This window comes from Camponotus vicinus, unplaced genomic scaffold (genome assembly GCF_025532165.1).
Source record: "Camponotus vicinus isolate PSW18456_S1 unplaced genomic scaffold, iyCamVici1.0 SCAF_3, whole genome shotgun sequence".
NCBI classification, from domain to species: Eukaryota; Metazoa; Arthropoda; class Insecta; order Hymenoptera; family Formicidae; genus Camponotus; species Camponotus vicinus.
The window spans coordinates 20,320,005-20,343,488 of record NW_028141967.1 but is presented as its reverse complement, the minus strand read 5'-3'; the positions used below and the strand labels follow the sequence as shown (position 1 = coordinate 20,343,488).

At 34.2% G+C, this 23,484-nt stretch overlaps 1 protein-coding gene and 1 long non-coding RNA gene across 2 annotated transcripts in view; one reads left to right on the top strand and one right to left on the bottom strand.

The window, feature by feature from the left end:
- The window catches only part of LOC145967985 (uncharacterized), a 29,442-nt gene extending 20,259 nt beyond the window's left edge, over positions 1-9,183 (top strand). Inside the window, exon 3 of the long non-coding RNA XR_014437629.1 lies at positions 9,034-9,183. This is a non-coding gene — a long non-coding RNA (uncharacterized LOC145967985). The remainder of the gene's footprint in view (positions 1-9,033) is intronic.
- Positions 1-23,484, bottom strand: part of LOC145967980 (luciferin 4-monooxygenase) — a 91,613-nt gene that overhangs the window by 25,114 nt on the left and 43,015 nt on the right. The window lies entirely within an intron of this gene.

Sequence of the window (23,484 nt, the reverse complement as noted above, 5' to 3'; positions counted from 1 at the left end):
TAACCGATATTCGCGTAATGACGAGCCGATACTACGTATACAATGGTACTTGGGCTAAAATTATGAAATGTTTTAGATCGTAAACACTAGTCAACATTCCAAAGTTTACGTTTTTTAAAACGATGTAATTTCTAAAATACAAATCGAATTGCATCGTCGAACGTTCTCCTGACGTCACTTTCGTGAAAGACTGATAGAGTATCGAGCTGTCCATAAACGATCGTCCGTCTTACGGAGTCGCGTTGCGGTAACATCGGGGTTCAAAGCGGACGATCCGTCTCGAGAGTGTCGGGCTGTTTCCTCGCAGCAGAACGGGTGCCCTACGTATATATACTTTGGGATGCGTTCCAATTTCTCTCGAGTGCCCTCACATTGCGCGAGCGTGTGCTCCGCGCTACTCGACACTCGGAGAACCTCGGCGGCTGATTGGCTCTGAGAGAGATGCACTCGAGGATCGGCATCGAGGCCTCCGACGCGTCCGACGATCGACCGAAGAACAATTAATTGCCGCAATCGGACAGGATCGCGCATACGATTCGATCGACCGACCAAGAATTTTATTCGCGCGTGTTTCGCTGAGAGAAAAATTCTTGACGCGCGTTGCATTCGTATAATTGATTATTTAGCAAGCAATTCAAAAAATTTTCATTTTGACTGACAAGACTGATCAATTAAGAAAAATATATAAAATGTAATATTCAATTTAAATATAAATATTTTTTGAAATATCTTCCTTTTTTTCATGATATATATTTCTTTTTAGGTATAAGAGAAATAAAACAAATTTAGATTTTTAATAATAAATTATAACAACAATATTCGTTTAATGAAAATTGTTAAAAAGAAGAATTACAGTCTAAACGTAAAACTTTTATCAATCTTTGAAAAAATACGAATAGGTATTATATTGTGCAGATAGTATTTATACATTATTAATTTTAAATAAGAAAACGCGAAAATTTGTGTCGAGAATATTTATTATAGTATTATCTTAAATGATTTAAGTATCTATTGTGAGCTTCTTATTTGTATCCTGACATATAATTCAATAAGAGATGACAAAAAGACTGTACGTCGCTATGGAAGATCGATGTATCGTCCGAGGCAGTTGAGTAAATCAGTACACGATTGCGATACGGATTGCTCTTCTGCACCAATCCAGGCAGATTCGCCACAGCTATTAATAATCCCGCGATCTGATTTGCGCGATTAATTATTAGTCTTGTGAAAGCGTTTTCGCAGGATATTGCAGTTGCATAATTAATATTGCACATAGATATAACTTCTTTCATTATTAACTAGATGTTGATGAAAGACAACGTTTTCATTAAATGCATTTCCTGCTTAATTAACATTTATATAGCATAAATAATCTTTACAATTTCACGTTCGCATTTTTTTATAACTCCACTTGTAAATACGATTTAGTCATTATTATGGTGCCAAGGGATATTATTACTCGAAGAATTAATTGCGGAGCAAATTGGGCATGGATTCATCGGTAATCAAGCTTCAGAGAATTTAACGACCTCGATATCCGTTAATGCGGAATAACTAAGCGATAAATGACTTGATTGTAAATATGATTTTAGTACGCTTTATATATTCTTAAATCAGTTTTGAATCATCTCTCTGAACTCTTTTTTTTTAAATCTTTCAATTAAAATTAAAAATATTATTCTAACTAGTTTATTAAAATACAATATAAATATATTATTTTATCGAACATTGAAAATCTTTATCTGTAGATCTTTGAAAAATTCTGCTGAGCAAAAATTTGGGTATAAGAAGAAAGAATTAATTACGATTAATTACATTGAATGAAGCCGCGTCTGATCAGTGAACTAGATACGGTTGGCTGGAGAGAATCATAAAAAGCACGGAATGGCTATTGTCGACAATCCCAACGTGAGGGGGTGTTAGGAGGGTCGTGTTGTGTTGTGTTCCAAACGCGGGATCGGATACGGGTGGGTGGTCGACTAGGCTCTGCGCTGACGTTGAAAGATGGTGGTGCTCCTTCTCTCTGTCCGCTGCTTCCAGCATGATATAGCACCATCCGAACGCGCTGATAGATCCAATTTACGGGCCGCCTTTAGCGCACCGTCGCCGATCCGTACTCGAAACTCGCACTTCATCGGCACACTAGGAAGACAATTTTTAACTTTGCGAATCTTCTGCTCGACTGACGCCGTGGCGAATCGAATTTTCCTCTTCTTGAAGGTCTTCAGGAATGTGAAGCAGTAGTGAAAGTGAAGGGCCTAAAGCGGAAAATAGAACTTTGCGTCTCTCTTCGCCAATATATATGGTAGGATATTTTTATATTAAAATTTTTGAGAAGAAAGGACTCATATGTATGTTCTAGTAATAAAAGAAATCAAGCCTTAGAAATATTTTCAATATTAACTTCTATTAATATCTTTTATATAATATTCGTCCATTTAATAGATAGAATTATATTTTTGGGAGAAAATTGTTTTTGAATATTTAAAATTTTGAATTGTTCTTTAATTATAGATATAATTAGAGAGATTTTTTTAGCTGTACATCAGAGGAAAATGTAAGATAATTCTTTATATTGATTTATCTTCAAATATCTTCAAATGATTTTACGTAGTCAAATATAAATCAATGTCATAATATTAGGATACAATTGAAACTTCGATTGAGATTCTTATCAAATGATGTTTTAACGACCTTCAGTCCACGTCTTAGTTGAACATATAGTTAAAAATAAAATTGGGGATTGTACGAGGCAATGTTTTTTTAAACATGGTTCTTGAGTTTTCTTTCGGCTGTAAGAGGCTTTCAGGCATTTCAGACTTTTTTGAATCACTTCGTGGATTCAACAGAACTGTAACTCAAGGATTGTACGAGAGAATTTATTGTTAGGTGAAATAGGCAAACTTGATACTAGTCACTTTACAGTGAAAAAGATTTTATCGTTACACAAGACATTGCACATTTCAATCCTTGAATATATTTCCTCTTTAAATTGTTAGAGGCGAAGTTTATGTTAGTTTAGGATAAATGGGGTTTAAAAGATTGAATTTAGAATCAAAATTTATAGTGTGTTCCATTTACATTAAATTATATTAATTATATTATTAATATGTTTATTTTTTTTAAATTTCTATAAATGTTAAAAAATAGTAGATATAAAGTATTTTTTTACTTACTAGATTGTATATTATAATATTTATTTGTATGATTATAAAAGCAGAAATCTTGAAAGCTTTAACAATTGAAATATTTCGAGATAAGAGTTTCTTAGGACAAGTTGGATTTATAATTATTATGCAATCTTCGGGTGAGAAATAGTAAACTTTCGAACTTTATATAATAGCGTCTCTGTCCCCATTAAGTAAGTAAATGCCGCGTTATTTGATTTCATATATTGCGAAACAAATATATTCATTTCAATAAGTCGACACGGGGCGCTTTCGTCCGGCTTTATCTGCAAGATCCAATTAGCGTCCAGAAAGAGCGTGAAATCGCACTGTGTAGGCACCATTTCAAAAGGTTATTATTCCATCCTTTCATTCGTCTCTTTCATCATCTTCGAAGATACTTCTGTTCAAGCGGCGTTCCGAGAATAATTTTCTATTCTTGAAAGATATTAAAAGAAAAATTTGTAACATGTAACTGATTATTACATACAAATATGAAGTATATATTTATATTAATAGTAATAATTTTTGCAGTAGTAATAAATTTTGCATTTATTTGGCGACATTTTATTTCTAAAAATTTATCGAATTTTCTAAAACATGTTAATTTTTTTTATTTAATTAGAATCATTTAAGAGACACTATTCTCTTCGCTTTATCAGAATATCGTATCAACTGTAATTTTACCTTAATTCATTTATGATTTCCCGATCATCATCTCTATTCCCGCGCGATTTTGGAAACCATCTAATTCGACTTTTCCTTCTTCGTTCTGCGCGCTTTGCGGCAAAAAATGCAGAACACATCTGTCGCTTGTCGAAATTGTCAAGTTCACGAGAAGGAAGAAGATTACCGAAGGAATCGGTATTGAGAAAAAGCGCAGGATCGAAGCCTTTTTTATTTCATGCTAGCTGATCAGAACATATATTTCAAGAGTCTTCGCTAAACTACAAGATGGAGCAGTTTCCAGTTGCTTTATTGCATTTTTGCTTATGCGTATTCTAGATATCATTTTTTGTCGGCGTAATGGAAGAAAAATATTGATAGATTTTACGTATATGTATGTGAATAGAAGTAAAATAAAATCAATTGTCTCATTATTTATATAACAATAAAAATTAGAAGATTGATATTAAGAAAGATCACAGAATTAAAATCTATTTTTCGATTGCGGATAGATTTAACCGATTATCTCGTCAAGCTGCAGATCGTGTGAGGCCAGCTGACCACGATTAATGGCGAACTTAATTATTGAATCCCCGATCTCCCGAAGCGCGGCGACGATGGCATGTATCGTTTCGATTAAATACATACGCGTACATACCGGGTGTTTTGGAAGAAATGTATCGAAATATGTTCTGTTATTCATGAAATCACAATCTTTGCGAACTTATCGCATATTTGTGGCTAGCTTGAAGGCATACGCGCGATCAAGATTTATATTAAAGATCAAAAGTTTCCAGGAGGATCAGCAAATTATCTATATATTTTAGCCTCAGGGATGCAAGACGGTTCTCCGACCGCAAAGTTTTGCGTTATCAAATTTTGCTCTCGCACTCGATTTCTAGCACTGATCGGTGACCAATCGATATGTCACTTTCCTGAAACTTGAACACTCGAGTTACTGAATTGAATTGGATGTCAATATGTTCAATCACATATCGATTAAACATCATCAATATGCAATAACATAACCGTTAAATTTTGAAAAAATAGCTTGCACAAAAGTTATTACTAATACATATCAATAGCTATTAAAGGAAAATATTATTAAGCAAAATGTTGCTTGTTAAAATGTTTTAAAAAAATTTATGCAATTAATTATTAAATATGTATTAATGCAATTAATACATATTTAATAATATAAATATATATTAATATAATTAATACATCTTTTGTACCAAGTGAACTTTTAATAGAATGTATATAATTTATAGAATGAACTTTTTTTTTTAGTTAGAGAGATTTTGCATATAGATGTGTTTGGATACTTTTGATCCACCCAATACACGCACTCGTACCAGATGCGCATTAGCGCTATGCATAAATACGAGGAGTGGAATGCATATTATATATGTATACATATAGACGAAGGAGAGAAAGGGAGGAAGAGGGGTTCCATACAAATGGGGGGACAAACGCGCGCGGGATGTACTTGACGTATTGCTCGAGTGATCGAATATCGATTAGGCCGAAACCCACGGTCAGTCCACAACACTCTCCGCGAGTCGTAACTTGCACTCGAATGCTATTCCACTAATTACCAAGGCGACAGGACCTACTGCGGTTGGCACTTCTGACGGCGCGGATCCTGACGGTTTCGCGCATATGACTGAACAGCTTGAAGATTATCGGACACGAGTGCGTGTTATGGTTAATGGCCGGTAGGCTAGCTTAATCACCACGCATTCTCTCATTACGACTCCCTAATAGGATTAACATGATGCGCGAATTTGCACGTTCGTTGCTTAACAAAGGAAATGAACTTGATGGCAATTTGAATGTCATCTAAAAGAAACTTACGCATACACATATAAAATGACTTTAAAATTAAATGAAATCAATATCAGGCGCAAAACGTTTTTCTTTTTAATAAGAGAAGAAAGTAGTATAAGAGAAGAATGTAGTAATATAATTTGCACTTTAAGATTAGTTTATATTGTATAAGTTTTATAATTTAATTGAATTCTAATTATCGCAAAATTAGGAAAATTTAATTGTCCGTTTTAAATTAAAAATATTTGCACAAAGATGAATAATATCTTTATAGATATATATTTCCGTAAAAGATAAAGGTTTTTAATGTATCTTTAACGAAAAATGTTGCTCCAAATATTTTGCTTTATATCAGAAACTTTTAAATAATGAAAAATAAAAGTTTTTATTTTTTCGATATTTTCGAACTTTGAGTTTCATGCAGACATCCCGTTTTATTTATTAACCTTATTTGTAACGCTTATCGGTTACAATAAAAATTGAAAGAGGCAAAGAGCACGTATTATATATTCTATTCGAGTTGAAAAATAGGCCAGAATATCTAACAAGAATTAAAAATGCATGCTGGAGACAGCGGTGTTCGTAACTAACTGGAATCATTTTTATTAATGACACAGGAGGATGCTAACCGAGAAGCATGACTGATTAAAACATAATGTTTAAATCCTAGATCCTCTCTTTTCTTCTCAATCCCTCTCTCTCTCTCTGTCTCTCTTTCTCTCCGGAACAACTTCTTAACTATGTAAACTATCCACTGCATGATTAAGACGTCTCTCGATAACCCAACCAATCTCTTCGGCAACCTTCGAACTTTAACGCGTACACGCAAGCAATTACACTCTTGTAAGTGTAATGAATAGACAGGGCTCTATTCAAGCGGTTTCAGAATCTGGGGATTTAACAGTCCGCAGGTTTTCGAATACAAACATCTCAGAATAGTTCCAGAGAACTTCGAAGATCTCAGAAATCAAAGATTTACGCAAACTTAGTTTTAAGATTTTATTATCGAAGGAAAAATTGATTGTTTGTACAACTTCCATCCCGAAAAGATGATTAAGCTGATCTGTACGTGTTGATGCACAATCAGCAGAACAAGAATTTAATATCGTCCTGGCAACATCGAATAGTAGCGTCAGCGGATGTTTATCAAGTATATTGCTTGAATAAGCCTGGTTAACATGCATCGCGAAAGGCGTCCAAGGATACCGGGAACACGAAATCGTCTTCGTCGACTATCCGTTTATGAAGATCTATACAAACAAATTCACGCAAAAGCCAACCCATTCGCCAATCAAAGTGTCTGTTCACATATTCGAATGACGATACACTCGAAAATATAGCTGTTCCAACAACTTTTTATTAACTTTTTGTTAAATTACAAATCGATAAATTTTAGTTCTCGATTCTTAATTAATATATTATATATAAAATCTTAAATCTTCTTCTCAATTTTTTTTATAACTTGTATTGAAAGAAAGATGTTTGCACTTGGAAATATCGGAGATATCACAAACCATCTGCCGTACTTCGACTTACTTTTTACGAGAGAAAATAATTTCTACTATGAGAAAGTTAGACGGCTCACCCTGTGAATTATAAGAGGTATTTATATTGAAACATCGTTAAATGGGATCACGTGGCTCGTGATTACTTCTGAACACGGTCGGATTACTAGGAGACCCTTACAGTAAGATTCCCGAAGGCACTCCATCGTGCCGATGGAGCGCTTAAGATCGTGATCCTTGTAGGCGGGTGGTAGGTAGCCCCATGCTGAGGGTCGCAAGTCGTGCGGGAGATTAGAGACACATTGCGTTAGCTTTCCTTGGCACGTGGAAGCGCCCTTAGTCGCGAAATCGATGCTTATCGGACGTCTACTACGCCGCCTGTAATTGAATAGAGCTTATGTGTTCCGGATCGTATCCGAGCAAATAGTTTGCTCGCTGACTGTATCATGTGAGAATATTGGCCATGGCTTTATTCGGAAACGTATTGTAAACGATAGATTTAGTAACATTGAGACCATAAATAAAAATTTTTGTAGTAAAGAAACATCGAGATTATTGAAAAATAAAGAATACAGTTAAATATATTAAGTTTATCAGAGCGAAAACACATAAAACAATTATTTTTGTGTTAACGCATGATTATATTAATATATTTAGAATAATAAAAAAATTAAAAAGAAATATATGTAAAAAAATTGATATATTTTTACAATATAATGATAAGCAAGTATATAAAATTATAATTATCCTGCTGTTGTACGGAAGAAAAATAGCAAACGACACTTTTATAAAATAGGGATATCTTGTTCTCATCGAAATCTTATTTTACTTTTTTCATGTTTGTCTAATAATTTATTATCTGATATATTAAATTGAGATTGTTTCCGACAATTTTGTCGCGAAACGAAATCGAGAGCTGCAAATGCTCGTTGTTGCCATCGGGACAGCTAGAAATATTCTAAGATTGGGGATACTTTAATTTTTTATATAACTACATTCTATACTTCATGTGATTAATACTAATCTATAATTTTGCTGAAAATTTCTCTTTTCAATTTATAAAACGGAAAACTGTTCGTTTACTGCCTATTTGCGGTACAAAGTAGATGGTCAACATCATATAATTTCTATATAAGTGAAAATCCTATCAAAATCCTGCAGAATCTACAAATATGAAAAAATAGAAGTTGAAAGTAGGAGTAAAATTTCGATTCCGGGGAGCCGTTCTCTCTCTCTCTCTTTCCTTTAAGAATGTTTACTTGGGTGATATCGAAAGCTAAACACACGAAGAGGGAGGTGGAGAAGTGTTCTGCGCGAGAAAACCGACGAAGATGCGTTCCGTCCCGCGACACCGGAACGGGAGCGGCTGTGTTTGCCGAGTTAAGTGACACTAATTGAAAGTTCAATGCCGGCATATTGATTGCAACTGTGGGAGTTGACACACAATATCGTGTAAACATGCGCCAGTAATTCAATCTCTGCCCACCACGTCGAGTTTAATTCATCCGTCGCATCGGTTGGCTATCGAGTGTCCAACGCTGTCCGTGTTCACAGCATCAGCCACAATTGTCCGACGAAAGCGAACTGGTTTGATTTTGCGTGCTACGCTATCATGCGAGTTGCCGAATAATCTGAATGAGAGTGCGCTTTCGTCCATAGAAAAGATACTAGAATCAGGGCAGGAGCGACTGCCAGAATACGTTTAATGGATTCTTTGTAATGAAATAAAATGTTCTTCATCAAATTCGAGAAATTACCGTCAATTATCTTTATCCACAGATGCATTATTTATACATATATTAATGTATTATATTGTATTTCGCTTTAAAAAACTGATGTATTCCGTACGCTTTCTGTCGAAACAGGATCTGAGAAGTGGCTTAAAACGAAATCGGACGATCAGGAATAAACTCGAGAAAATCATGTAGCTATATTCGTGAATGCACGCTTGTCGTGTGGCAGGCGATGCATTCTGGGGAAATGCAATCCATGTCAGTGCGAGGACACCGGAAGTATTCTCCTTGGCTATTCCACGAGTTTTCCTCGGTAAGTTTATCGCGACTCTCAAAAAATGTGTATTTGCATCAGTTGTCATGTTGTATGATTATCATATATTTGTTATCAGCCGCTTATCAGCCTACAAAATTATGCTTTATTTTTTCCAATAAAATATATACATCATATGCATAATTATAACATTAAAAATTATGAAGAAAAATATGAATGTTACTATGAGAAATTTTCAACTTGCATTATTTTATAGAAAAAAGCAATTTATTTGTTTACACTTTTTTATAAAATTTTCTAAAAAATACACGAAGAAATATGAAAGATTTAACTTTTAATTTTTATTTTAACATTTAATTTTTATGTTATATATTAATATATAATTTTTATGTTTTATATATATATTTTTTCTCATTAGAAAATACATAAAATTTTTTACAAATATTATTTGAGGAACAAATACATATATGTTCTCGTGCAAAAGTTAGAGATTTAACATTTGAAATTCATGGAAAAGTTCATGTGCATGCTATTTTAATGATCTGATCATTATAAAAGAACCGGGAAAATTTATTTTTAATTCCTTTTTCTCTCTCTTCTCTCTGAAAATATAATACGATCGCTCGAATCGTTAGAAATCCCGCTCAGAAATGTACTAGAACAACCATATATTACTCTCCTTTAGTGTTGCAATAATCGCGAGAAGAGCTACAAAGCGAATTGCTATCGGTCTTACGTTTCATCGAACGGATCGAAATTAAAACCGCCAAACGTAATCAAATTCCTGCAATATACAAACGTTACGTATGCGCTCTCGACATCTGATGCGAATTCGGACGATTTTTTCGCACAGCTTTAAATCGCGAGCGAAATCGCCCCCCAGTTTTTACGCGGGGAATGCGAGGAGCGCAATAGTAGCGTAGAGAGAAGAACGGACGTGGATACAGACAGACAAAGACAGACACTCTATAGTAGTAGTGGAGGGCGAGGCGAGGCGAGGCGAGGCAAGGAAGGAGCGGAAAGGAAGGCCAATATAAGCAGTTAGCTCGCAGCTGTTTGCGCAAACGCTTCCAACGCTTCGTCCTTTGACAACGGGGCTACAAATAGCGTCCGCGGATCGCGGGGATATATTTCTCTGCACTACTCCCTTTCTCTTTCTACCCTTCTCTGCGTCTCTCTTTTTCTTTCTGTTTCTCACTCATCCATCTATCTATTTATCTATCTATTTATCTATCTATATCTTCTCCCCTCCTCTTTATTTCGAAGCGCATATAGGATCTGTTGATATCGGAATCAATGCGGTGTCAGTGGTCCTTTTTAATTTCCTGAGTAGAAACAGATAAAGGATTTTGCGATCCTCCATTATCCCTCTCACAGTCCTGCCTGTTCATTTCTTCTTTGACGCGCTTTCCTGCCTTATCGTGGCTTCTCTTTTGTGTTTGCTCTTCTCTGTTTTCACGCTCTTCCGGTTCTTTTCGTTCTTGTGATTTCGGTTCTTTTCTTTCTTGAAGTGACGAAAGGATGGCTACTCATACTAATTTATTAAAAACCAGTTTATGGTTATTTGTTACAATACATGCAATTAATGTGTGCGCTGCAAGTTTTAAAGAAATAGCTTTAATTTTTTGTAATATTATAAAATATAATTTTAATTGTTTTGTATTTTATTAATTTTAATGAAGAGAAAATGCTTTATTAATTAGTGAAGCTTCTTTTAATTTTCTTCAATATGTTTAATTTATTTCATAAGTTTTTGCATTTAATTTAAGACTAAAGTAGATCGTTATATTTCTAAATTATTGCGAATTACTTCTTTCATTATTTAAACGCTCTAATTAAAAATTCAAAGAAAATTTTTTTTCTAAATATTTAAAATGTTGCTTTTAAAAATTAGTAGAGAGAACTGAAGTAATATTTCAATGTAATATTTTGCAATTTTCAATATTATTAATTATATTCTTCTCATGTATGATATAACAAGCTTATATTTGTGCTTTTAATATATTTAATTTATAACAATAATCATTATTTTTCCAATCTTTTTTCTCCGTACAATCATGATTGTAGAAATCAAGTATAAAAAACGCGTACTTTTTTTCGCCAAGAATCTGCAAGCATTCCGTGATAGAAGTCTCAGCGGAAATTCGGTACAGGAGTTTGGTTCGAAATTTCGAGCATCGATCCGCGAGATGAGGAACGCGTTGGCAATCGACGGAGGGAGAGGGCGGCGATGGACTCGCAGCTTTCAATAAAGCTTTTGGAAGGTCTCCGCGCGGCCCTTTCCGCGTGCAATGAGGAATACAGATATTTCCCCGGAGGTACCTGGGAATGGGGAATCTGCGTACATCGCGCTTGGTCGATCAATTTCGAGGCACATTCGGATAAAGCGCGAAATTGAGATGTACTCGAGAGAGAAAGAAAGAGAAAGAGGAGGGGGAGGGAAATGGGTAAAACCAACATCAGAAATAGCGAGCCAAGAAAAAAGTTTCGAAGGGGATGCGAGACATACGATTGATCTCCACGAAGTTGCGAAGAAAGATCAAACAAGGGAAACTTCGATACTGCTGATCAATCTCGAGTCGTTTTTTCCATGGCGCAAGGACAAGATATTTCTTTACTCTCTAAAATCTCTTTTAAGCTTCCTTCGAAACATGGTAGCTTACTTTTAGGCCTTGCATAAAACAAGGATTGTCAAAAATATCAAAAGTATCAAGAGAAACAACTCACACATAATAAAAAATTGAAAAGAGATAATATACGAGATAAAATATGAAAAATTACTGTTAAAGTAAAATAAAATCAAATAATTGAAATAGTTTTATTTAAAAATACTTTTACTATTCCGTTTTAGCATTGAGATAAAAGTCTATGTTATATGTATGTATAGAATATCGATTATTATAAATTCTCTCTCTCTCTCTCTCTCTCTCTCTCTCTCTGACGTATACTATATATGTATACTATTCTGTTCCAGAAAAGTTAGATTATATAAAATTAGTAGTAACACATACACACACATACATACACACACATTGCGAGCTAATCATTGATGAATACTTCTCCAGTTGTTTCCACCGATTATCCTTTCCGATGTGGATCGACACGATAACGAGATCGATTATCACGATTATGACCGTGCGATCATCGAAAATAGAAGACGTGGGGGGCGATCGCCATTATGTCCAGATGTAGACAAGTAAGACGAAGGACATAAAACTATCTGAAGTCCATTTCTCGGGAACTTAGTTAACCGCCTCTCTTGGAAGTTTCAACGGCCTTTCGCGCGCCCCCGTGGAAGTAATCTTCCGGCCGTTTCTACTATTCCGCCCAATAAAGTTCGCACCCCAGTTTTGAATTTAGTTGGATAGTTTCGTGTTGGGCGCGGATCAAAAAGCGCGCGAGAGAGCACGTTTCGGGGCTCGCGGGACTCGGGCGAAACAATATAAAGTCTCACGTCGAGAGAAATACGAGAGAAATTCTCGGGAGAAATCTTTCTCTTGTATCGACGGTTAAATGCACAAAAGTTAGCAAAAACTCGTCGCGTGTCGATATCGTAGCTATTTCCAGGATTAGCCCAAGTGTCTTTAGAATCTTCCCCGTACTCTTCAATCGCGAATGTTCGACTTAAAGCTGCCTTAATTTTAGGCAAACTTTACTAATCGTAGCATAGAGATTGTTCGGGTATTATAAAGCAAAAATGCAATTTGCTGTCTGCAATTTCTGCATGAAAGATTCTTCAGAATGCGTTCGGCTATTATCGGCATCTTCATAGATGTAGAAGTGAGAATTTGTTTGAATGCCCAGACGAGTATTTCACCTGGGTTCGAAGGATAAGACGTCCTTTTGCGAATGTCGCAGAATGCATACGCCAAGATGTATTTCTTTTTACTTTACAGCCGTAGGTTTTCCGCGATACCATTCTCCGTGCGTCCATGTGCTCGTTCACCGTAAACAGGTCGATGCACATGCATACACGCGTGTATGCATCTCGTTTCCTTCGATACTATCGCCTGCCCTCGCTGCAAGTCACTCGAAGAAAGGGGGCTCTTTCTTTTCTCTCGAAGAGAATAGTTGTAGTGATAATAGTTATATAAGTTCGACATTATAAATTTCACATTTTGATCTCAGTGCGATTTTGCAAGTTGTAGTAAAAATTTGTAATCGAAACCTTTATAGAATTATTTAACGTTTGACGGTTTAATTGATATATATGAAATTTTAATTAATTATGTATTTCGAAATATTGTATATGTATACAATATTTCGAGATGTATTATTTTCATCTTTGTAAATGTATGTATACTTATATATTTTATATATGGCAATAGAATACTTTTTATGAAACTTACGTCATCAACTACGTTACGCTACGCCATCAATATGTCGTTTATGGATAAATATTTTTTATGCTTCTGTGCATTAGGAAAATATAATACCGGTTGGTTATAAATTATGTTAAATCAAAATATTCTTCGCGCCGTAGAATGGCGAGTGGTTGAATCCCATTTACATTGCGTTTTCATATTCCCCATTAATCATAGTACGGCCAACCATGATGGATCGTTTTCTCCGTAAGCATGTACTTATGCACTCTTACACTATACCGTACCACTCTACATATAACAAATATAGTAATATCGCGTAGAAAATTCTATGTGCGTTCTATGAATTCCATTTCCTCGTTCTAATGTTCTTTGTGAAAAAGCAAAAACCGGTAATTTTTTTAAAAACATAATAACTTATAATACACTGTTTTTTAACGTCGTTCGAAATCTCTATCTTCTCTCTTTCAAATTTCCCATTTTTTAGTTTCTTTTAATTATTCACTTCAATTTTTAAAATTTTCAAAATTTAAAAAGTAAAAATTACCCTTATATAATTATATTAAATAATATCTTTTCTTTATAATTCTTTAAATAAAAAATTCAATCAATAAGACTTAATCGTCAGTTTGACATTTAAAATCTTTGCAATTTGAAATGATCGTCTTATTTTCATCGGAAATATGAATAATCCCCTCATAATTCATTGCTATAGATTCGGCGCGATTTCAGCAAAATGTTGAGCAACAAACTCATACAAAGATATAATATGTATAAGTGTATAAAAATAGTGCATTTTCTCAAGTTTATTCTTGATTTTTAATTTTATATAATAGAAATTTCAATACATTAAGAGCTATTATGAAATTAGTTATAAAAAATAAAATAATATACTATTTTTAATATACTTGATAATTAAATAAAACTATTTCAATTTGTACTCGCTTCGAATTTAAAGATTATGAATTATTGAAATAATAAACGTTCTTTGAAGGAAAAATGCAGAAAAAATATGTACAATTTCTGAGACACTTAGTACATATCTGGAGCTTTTTCGAACTTATGTGCATGGAAGCGTGTGCAACACATACGATCTAGGAAAAAAGCTGAACGGAGAGGTCTGCGTCTTGCCTCGTGCAAGGTGAATATCGTGACGGAGCTTTTATCGTATAAAGTGCAGAGAGAACTGAATTAACGTTCTCTAGGCGGCCGTCGCGTCGCGGAAAGTTCGGTAAAGAGAGTGAACCGGAGTAATCTCGTGTAAGGAAAATCTCCGCGGCGAAATGAAAGATGCATGACGCTCTTCTGCGTAAACGATGTAACGATAGGCATTAATTCTCGAGCACGGTCCTCTTGTTTTATAAATGCGTCTCGATTACAGTTATGTGTGACATTCATTTTAAGTAATGTGTATAAAAAATTTGTCTTTTATGTTCGAAATGCCATGTAAAGCCGGAGTATTTTATGAAAATTTGTCTTTTATGCTCAAAATTTCATTTATTTCAAGGCACTTTTATCATAATTAATATTATATAATTCAACATTGATAATTAAGCATTTAATCTGCCAGATTTTTAGTGATAGGGAATAATGTCATTACATAAATACAAATTTATTTAGTTTAATTAAATTTCCTAATTCGCTTTATACAAATTGGGGCATGGTAAAAGTCTTATAACCCCATTGAATTAATATATATCAATAAAGTATTCCGGATTTTGAATTCATTAAAGCCTGTGTGAAAAAAGATTGAGAAGTAGGAAAAGATTACTCTGGATTTATGTATATATGTATCTGTATATATTTACATCTGTAAAAACGATTGATATATCGCAATATAATATTTATATAATAATTATATAATAATTATAGTATTATGTGGACACACATACATTTGCAATAAATATATGTTCAATGAAAATTCTCGATATTATATAGAATTTAAATTGAATTACGCGTATGTGAATATTTCAAAAAATATTTAATAGATTAGAAAGAGCTCTCTTTATTCTTTATTCTTCCCTCTTTTTTTCTCTTTTTTAGTATTTTATGATGATTTTATAATGATTAAAAATTGTATTTTTGTGAAATGTTATATATACATTTTTCTTATTTATTAGAAAGATTAATGGGAATTAGTTAAAATTGACGTATTTTTGTTTGTTTTAAAAGAAATTATCTCTATTTATTTCAAGGCACTTTTATCATAATTAATATTATATAATTTAACATTGATAATTAAGCATTTAATCTGCCAGATTTTGAGTGATAGGGAATAATGTCATTACATAAATACAAATTTATTTAGTTTAATTAAATTTCCTAACTCGCTTTATATAAATTGGGGCATGGTAAAAGTCTTATAACCCCATTGAATTAATATATATCAATAAAGTATTCCGGATTTTGAATTCATTAATAAAATTGAACTACAGTTTCAGGTGTAATTTTTATCTTGTTGGTAAGATACTTAATCTAAAAATTTCGCAAAATCTAACAAGCTCTCGGTCGCTTCTTACCACAAAGTATTCCCGCTTGCTACAATCTTCTTTTAATCCTTTTCGCCACCAAAATAGTTTTTTTCTCTTTTTAATTAAACTTTCAGCAAAAACATGTTTCTTGAGATGATAGCTATTTACGTTTTAATCAGACTTCTCTGCTTGCAGCAACTTGCCATATACATATTTTCCATGTATCAGCTTTCTAGATTAACTGAAAGTATCAAAAATTAAAAAATATTATTCTCCAGTTTAAATTTATAGCGTGTTGATTTTTTGGATCCTACTTTCTTCCAAAGTTTCTTAAGTTTCAACGTTTTTATAAAAAATATCTTGATAGTTAAAAATCTTTAATGTAACTACATATAATTTGATACCTAAGCCTTAAATTTAAAAGTAATCAAGTAAAATTTAGTGCATATATGCATATCAGAGAGAATATAAATATATAATGTAATTAAATACTAAATTTTTCTATTATTTATTTATGGTATTTTTGAAATAGAAATCAAATAGAATGTTTTTTAAATATAAAAACTGAAAGCTAAACAAAATTTATGGTAGATATTAAGAATTAAAGCGGATCAGTCTTGTGGCAACGGCATAATTAATGGAGAATCGAGTACTTCTCGTGAATTCTGTTTGAGGTGAGGCGCTAACACATCGTCTAGCACATCGACGCTCTTTTCCCAGCTCGCGGGCATTGCGCTATTCGCGTAATCTCGCGGGGCGGAATTCTGGGGCGAATGTAAACAGGACAACTATGCAAACACAGTCATTCCTGCGAGTTTCTGCCGGACAGGACGTGTTGCGGTGAAAGAAGCCGCTTTTCTCTCTCTCTCTCTTTCTATCTTTTTCTCAAGGCATGTTACCTCAGCCGACGAGTATCGTTCACATTTTCGCATACATGCGCTACTTTGCTCTGTCCCTTCGCCTCTCTTCCTTGTTTTCGTTTTTGTCTGTTTTTCGAGCGAGCGAGCCCGCTTACGCCGTCACGTTCCGACCCACCCGCGGAAGTTGAATCCTGTGACAAGAGTTCGTGCGTTGAGCGTCAGACCGCAACTTGCCCCGCAGGACTTGTAGACGATGTTCTGATAGTAATATTAAACTTACCCGGTCTCTCTCGATACCTCTCAGCGGCCTGGTTTACGGACTCGCTATTCCTACTCACTATTGTGCGGCTTCGATAAGCGCAAAAGAGCTTATTCCCTCTGCTCGATAAATAGCATCAGCATTGGAAACTTATGACAAGCAGACTGTAACAATTTCGGCGGAAGAGAAACCGTTCTTGCAATTAATATGATGTTAATTAAATTCATTAATAATAACAAGAATTTATTGAGATTTGTCGGAAAAGAATCCTATAGTAAACACTGACGAATGGGAAATTTCGAAATTAAATTTTTAAGAACACTCACTCTATAAATACGGTACTAATTTCGTTTTCTGTTTTGTTATATAAACGTGAATTTCGTATCATTTCTAGCGTCTTCTCGTTGCTTAATATTAGTTCTACCGGTTTAGTTATGATAGAGGCTTCTTTCAAAGACACAAAAATACTTTCGTCGTATATATTCTTGAATTCAAATTCACGTGCGATGAATATGCAGAACCCAATGTAATTGCAAATGTGCGGAATACATACCGCCAAGCTCAGTTACTCCGTTTCATATTTCGAGGATGCCAAAGTATCTTTCCTTAATTTCGACCTCTTTTCATCTTGTTGAGGATACCAGCCGTAATTTATAGAGAGAGCAGTAAAGATTTTTGAAGTATTACGCGTTAATTGGCCAATTTGCTTCGACTTCGCTGTTTAGTACCGTAACATTACCCTGATGTTTTCCTCCAAGATGCCTTTTTAGGCGAATCATTAAGATGATAAAAATGAAATTAACGATTTAACAAACAATGTATGTATAAAGTATTTTTGTAACATTGTTATAAATATAAGATTTTTTAAAGCAAATACAAAAATTAATCTCATTAATCAATTAAATAATTATAAAATTAATCCTTTAAAGAACCATGTTTAATATTAAAACCATGATTAAAACCATGTAAACAATATTCATAAATTAAATAATATGATAAATTGTATATTGGATTATAATATACGGCATTTTTATAATGAATTCAGAATATTATACAAATATATAATTAATTGCATTTTAATTATGATGTTCTAATTTCATACTCTCTGAGCATTTGCATTCGTTAAATATGAATGAATATTGATAAATATGAAAAATTAATTTTTGTTAATTTATTAAATACACACACATGCATATATAGTAGCTTGATTTGTCACAATTGACAATTTGTTACGTTACACATTTCCGGACGACAGTCTCCTATCTCCGAAAATTGTCCATAGATATTCCTTCGTTCGATCTCCGTTCGATGTCCGTTTCTCATTGCGGAAAGTCGTTCGTTTCTTTTGTCTCCGCGTCGTCATTGTCATCCAATAGCGGCCGCTTTTACCCCAATCGCGACAAAGGGGTTCGAGTATCGGCGCTTCTGATGGAGCGGCGCGCTAAGAAATCTGATTGTAGAGCGACGACGAGAGAGCGAGCTAACACGTCTCTATTTTTCCCGCGGCGTCGTCGTCGTCGTCGTCGTCGTCTCGCGGCCGTATACCGCAAAAACCCTATTCGCCGTCTTTTATTATTTCCCCGCGTCGCCCTCCGCATTGCACCACCGCCGCCGCTTCCCTTACTCGTTCTTCGTGCTCTCACCTCTCAAGGAAATATCACGACTATTTCAATTCCCGCTGATATTGCTGGCCGATAGACGAGCGCCCGGGGTGATTCTTTATTTTATACCACGCGTATCCTACGGCTACGTCGTCTACACTGATTTCGAACGTGTCTCGAAATCCTCCGTAACTGCACACATTTAACTATATGGTGCAGGGTGTATAGTGCAACTAATGCTCGTATAAAAATGATCGCTAATATAGAGTTCAGATGCAAATATATATCATTTTTATATTATTTTTTTTCGCGTTGAATGATATAGACATGTATCATTTTTTATTCCAAATTAATATACGTAGGTAGTTTGATTAAATATTTTAAGACTTAATAGAGAGTTTTGACTTGTGAGAAAAATATTGAAATTGTCTCTCAAAACTTTATAAACTGAAAATATATCATATCCCAATTAAAGGACCCCGCGGAATCCTTATGGAAAATGGCTTTCGGTCAAATGTTTCGAAACTTTGCAAAAAGATAGTTCTCAACATGTAGATTAAAAGTGTCCATGGGCAGGAAGCTCTAAAAATTCGAGATTTTCAGCTACAGTCATCCAAAGTGGTAGATTTTTGAAGGAGTTTGAACCAATAAGGTTGATTTTTGGGCCAGAGCTTCGCACTTTTTTGATTGCATATTTGTATAGTTGCGGTCGAGAGCTTTCCAAAATACCCTATGAAAAGCTTTTTACGTTAGGGAAAGTGAAAGTTATAAGTCCTCAAAGTTTAAGAAACATAGGCATGTAGGAAGCATGAGAATTATCAAGACTATCTGATTTATGATTTTTTGTGCTAAGTAGACTGCCTTAATTGTGTGTGTGTGTGTGTGACAGATTGAAAATATATACATGTATTTGTTATTTTATCCTCCTCTTTTTAAATGAACTGTCAGTGGCAGAGTTACTTTTTTGTTGTTTTTTTTGCTTTTTTTGTTTCTACAAAACTTTTGTATTTACTACTTTTTTGTAAAACCTCACCCAACTAAGATAAGCTACCGTTGCCGAACTTCGGAATATGCTGCAGAAATTAAAAAATCTACCACTTTGGATGGCTGTAGCTGAAAATCTCGAATTTTTAGAGCTTCATGCCCATGGACACTTTTAATCTACATGTTGAGAACTATCTTTTTGCAAAGTTTCGAAACATTTGACCGAAAGCCATTTTCCATAAGGATTCCGCGGAGTCCTTTTATGGGGGAATTTTCGATTGATGAAAGGTGCTATAAAAGATAAGAATGCATAAGATTATTTATCTTTAATTTAACAATTAGCAATAGTAACTGTTGGATATAATTGGTAGATACATTTATATGAGAAATGCTTCCCCCAAGTAGTTAGTAGTGACTTGTTGTACATGTACATACACGTATATGAAGATGACTATAATAATCTCCGTTACTGTTCTATTGCCGCGCGTTTGCAATATATTATTCTGCACGACCGTTCACAACCGAACCCGAATTTGCGAACTATTTCTGCAATCTAACGCCCGCGTTCCCAGTAACTCGCATAATTCGGCCGATACTATTTCCAGCATTTGCATAGGCCAGATACGTTACGAAGCGAGTCGCATCGCGAGCGTGTCGAAACAAGAATCGATATCCAATAATTTAATTCCATTTGAATTTTTTTGCGTTTATGGAGATTACGTTCTCATACGGCAAGTTAAAGAAAAAATCTCCATTTTTATTATATTCCCTGATCTATCACTTCATTACGCCTACTCAGCTGGGATGAGGAAAAAGTCGGAGCGTAAAAGGTAATATTTTTAGCGGAAAATTTTTTTTCACACTTCTCTCTTGCTTGAATATATAAGAATTCTCGAAGTAAAATCGATTTGCGCGCGTAAAGAGAGTATGTCAGGAAGGCCTTCGGTCTTCGTAGGGGGACACGCTTACCTTATATAACATGGGAAATTGGCAGGAGGTATTTCCTAATATCGAACGCGCGTCCTCCCTGGAAAAGAATGTCGGTGTGACATCACAGAGAAAGAAAGAGAGGGTAAGAGAGAAAGAGGGAAAGTAGAAAAAGAGAGAAGAAGAAAGAACGGGGGTGCTTTTACTCCCGAAAATCTTGCCGAAACAAAGGACCGTAGAATGGAAGAGAGGTCCTTGATTTCCTCTCCGCACTTTTTCGATTACGAAAGTCGTATCAGCGTTTATGAAGTGCGCATTTTTTACGAGACTCCGATCGTGCCGTGACTCGACTCGTTTTTCTATTTGTACGATGAGGTAAAATCAATTGTATGAAAATGAAGTGAATCGAAAAGTAACGAGTAACTACATTATGAATGAATGATACATGACTAATATTTTGTTCCATTCTGTTGAAATTATTTTCTGAAATAAGAAATACCTAAAGGCTCTTAATAAATAAAAATTATTTTGCTAAGTTAAAATAATATTTAATGTAAACTGAATGAATGCCAAATACTGTTACTCGTTATATTTAAAAAGTAAATTGACAAAACTTTTAGAAGCTTGACTTAAAATTATCTTGATTTATTTTATTTTAATATTCTTAACTAAATGTATATAAATATGTCAGAATTATAACATTCAAAATTATATGATATTTAAAATAATATAAGAGAGAGAGAGAATTTGTTACTCAGTAAAATCTAAATGCAGAGATTAAGATTTATCTTTAGAAATAATTTTTCCGATAAAGCTGTAACAATTCTCTGTTAAAATGGGGGACTAGCTTAGATACTCAATAACATAGTTGTATATATCCTGCAATGTTTGTTAAACCATCGCAAAATGTTTGCTTGCTTGGTGATAAATATTTCACATATGTACATTTATATATACATTCCTCTTGGGAGAATATAGTTTACCTGTCATCGTTCTTTTCTACTGATAAAATAGTATACAACAACTGCACTATCCATTGACAGTACGATATGATACATATTATAGTAAAATATTAATATAAAAGAATGTTCGCTGGAAGAAGCGAACATCTCAAACGAGATTAAAAAGAAGAAATAAGACGAGATGTGAAACACAAGAACAGGTTTCTTTTCGAATGTGTATCTGCTGACTATTTGATAAACCTTGAAATAGATTGCGTAAATATGGCACATGACAGGCATACACGTGGATGCCATTTAAGTCGATGCCATTTAAGTGGATATATAAAAGTTGCCTCTGTCCCAAGGACAACAAGTATATAAAGTGAAATAATTATTTTCAAAAGTTTTATATATATATATATATATATATATATATATATATATATATATACAAAAAGAGTGATTTTATTAAATATCTAGAGAGAGAGAATTTGTAATATTAATTCTAAATTTTGCTCTTGTTTAAATAAACATCGAACGCGAACGCGAGTATACATTTATCGGGTACAAATTAAATATCGCTTTGAAATACGTTCCACTCTGCGTTCTCTTATTGCACGGCGTTCTCGCAATAATCGATTTAATTAAATTCTCGGTCTACAGTAGTTATCGTCGGAAGTTCGCCGATCGATCCCGTTTACCTGCGAAACTTTAAACGCACACGCGTTATGGCGCAAATATAATTCTGCGCAACCAACTGCTCTATCCGCGATAGACGCGGTGCATTAGGCACACCCCGTGCACGCGCCTCCGATAATGCATGGGGTATAAATGTAACGGAGAATTTAAGACAAATATTTGTTTGTCCCGTGACACGCAAACTGTTCGCACTAAAGCTTGATCAATAATGGCAACCAGTAGAGATAAAATTTTTATAAAAATAAAAATAATAATTGAAAATTATGTCTCTAAAGAAAGAATATAAAATATTATAGTTAATGTTATTTTTGCTAAGAGAAGAGAATTTTTATTTTATCAGGAATTATTTTTATTCTTTAAAAAAATATTCTTTGTTTTTTTAATTTCTTTTCATATTTATGCAAAAAAGCATGATTATAAATTAAACACAAATTTTAAGATAAAAAATCAGCTGTATGTCATTCTTATTACAACCTGCGATACATCTTATATACGAGATCCCGATGGATCTAACGAGGAGTAAATATAACGGGAATTTTTAAATTTAAGAACATTTGTTTATCCTGTAACGTGATACCTTGTCACAGCGATATTCGACGTGGACTCAGGGAAAGCGCACGGGAGACAAGTTGAGTTAAACTTTTAACGAGCTTTCTTCCTTCCCTCTCTCGGTCTTCTTAAAGTTTCTCATGAACGGGCGCAATCCCTGCGTTTCTGTTTCATCGTGTTTCCCGTCGACGAATGCCGAACTTTCTCCTATCGTCCTGCGATGACACAAGTCTACATTTATTCGCGAGCATCCATCCATCATGCCGCGTGGGATTCTCGGCCTGAAGAGGTGCGTGATTTATCTGCTCGATGAATATGCCGGTTAAAATCGCTCGAATGAGAAAAGCCGACGGCGGACGTTTGCGTTTCGTTTCTTTGTTCAGAATTAAGCGCGGTTTTTATGGCACTTTTCTCTTTTATTTCCAGCATTATTAATGTGACATCACGTTAGTTTAAAAATTTATTTATCGCGGTGACACTTTTGCGCGTTTTAAATAAGAATATGTAATATTTACAATATATTAAAGTACTATTTTTTAAATATGTATTACGGGTCTCTCTTTTAATATGTGAACAATTTTAACATGTAAAATAATGAATTTTTCTCCCTCCAATAATATTATATTAGAGCTAAGATTTTATCCCACATCAATTATTATATTTATCTACGATCATTTACAATATTTTTATTCAAAT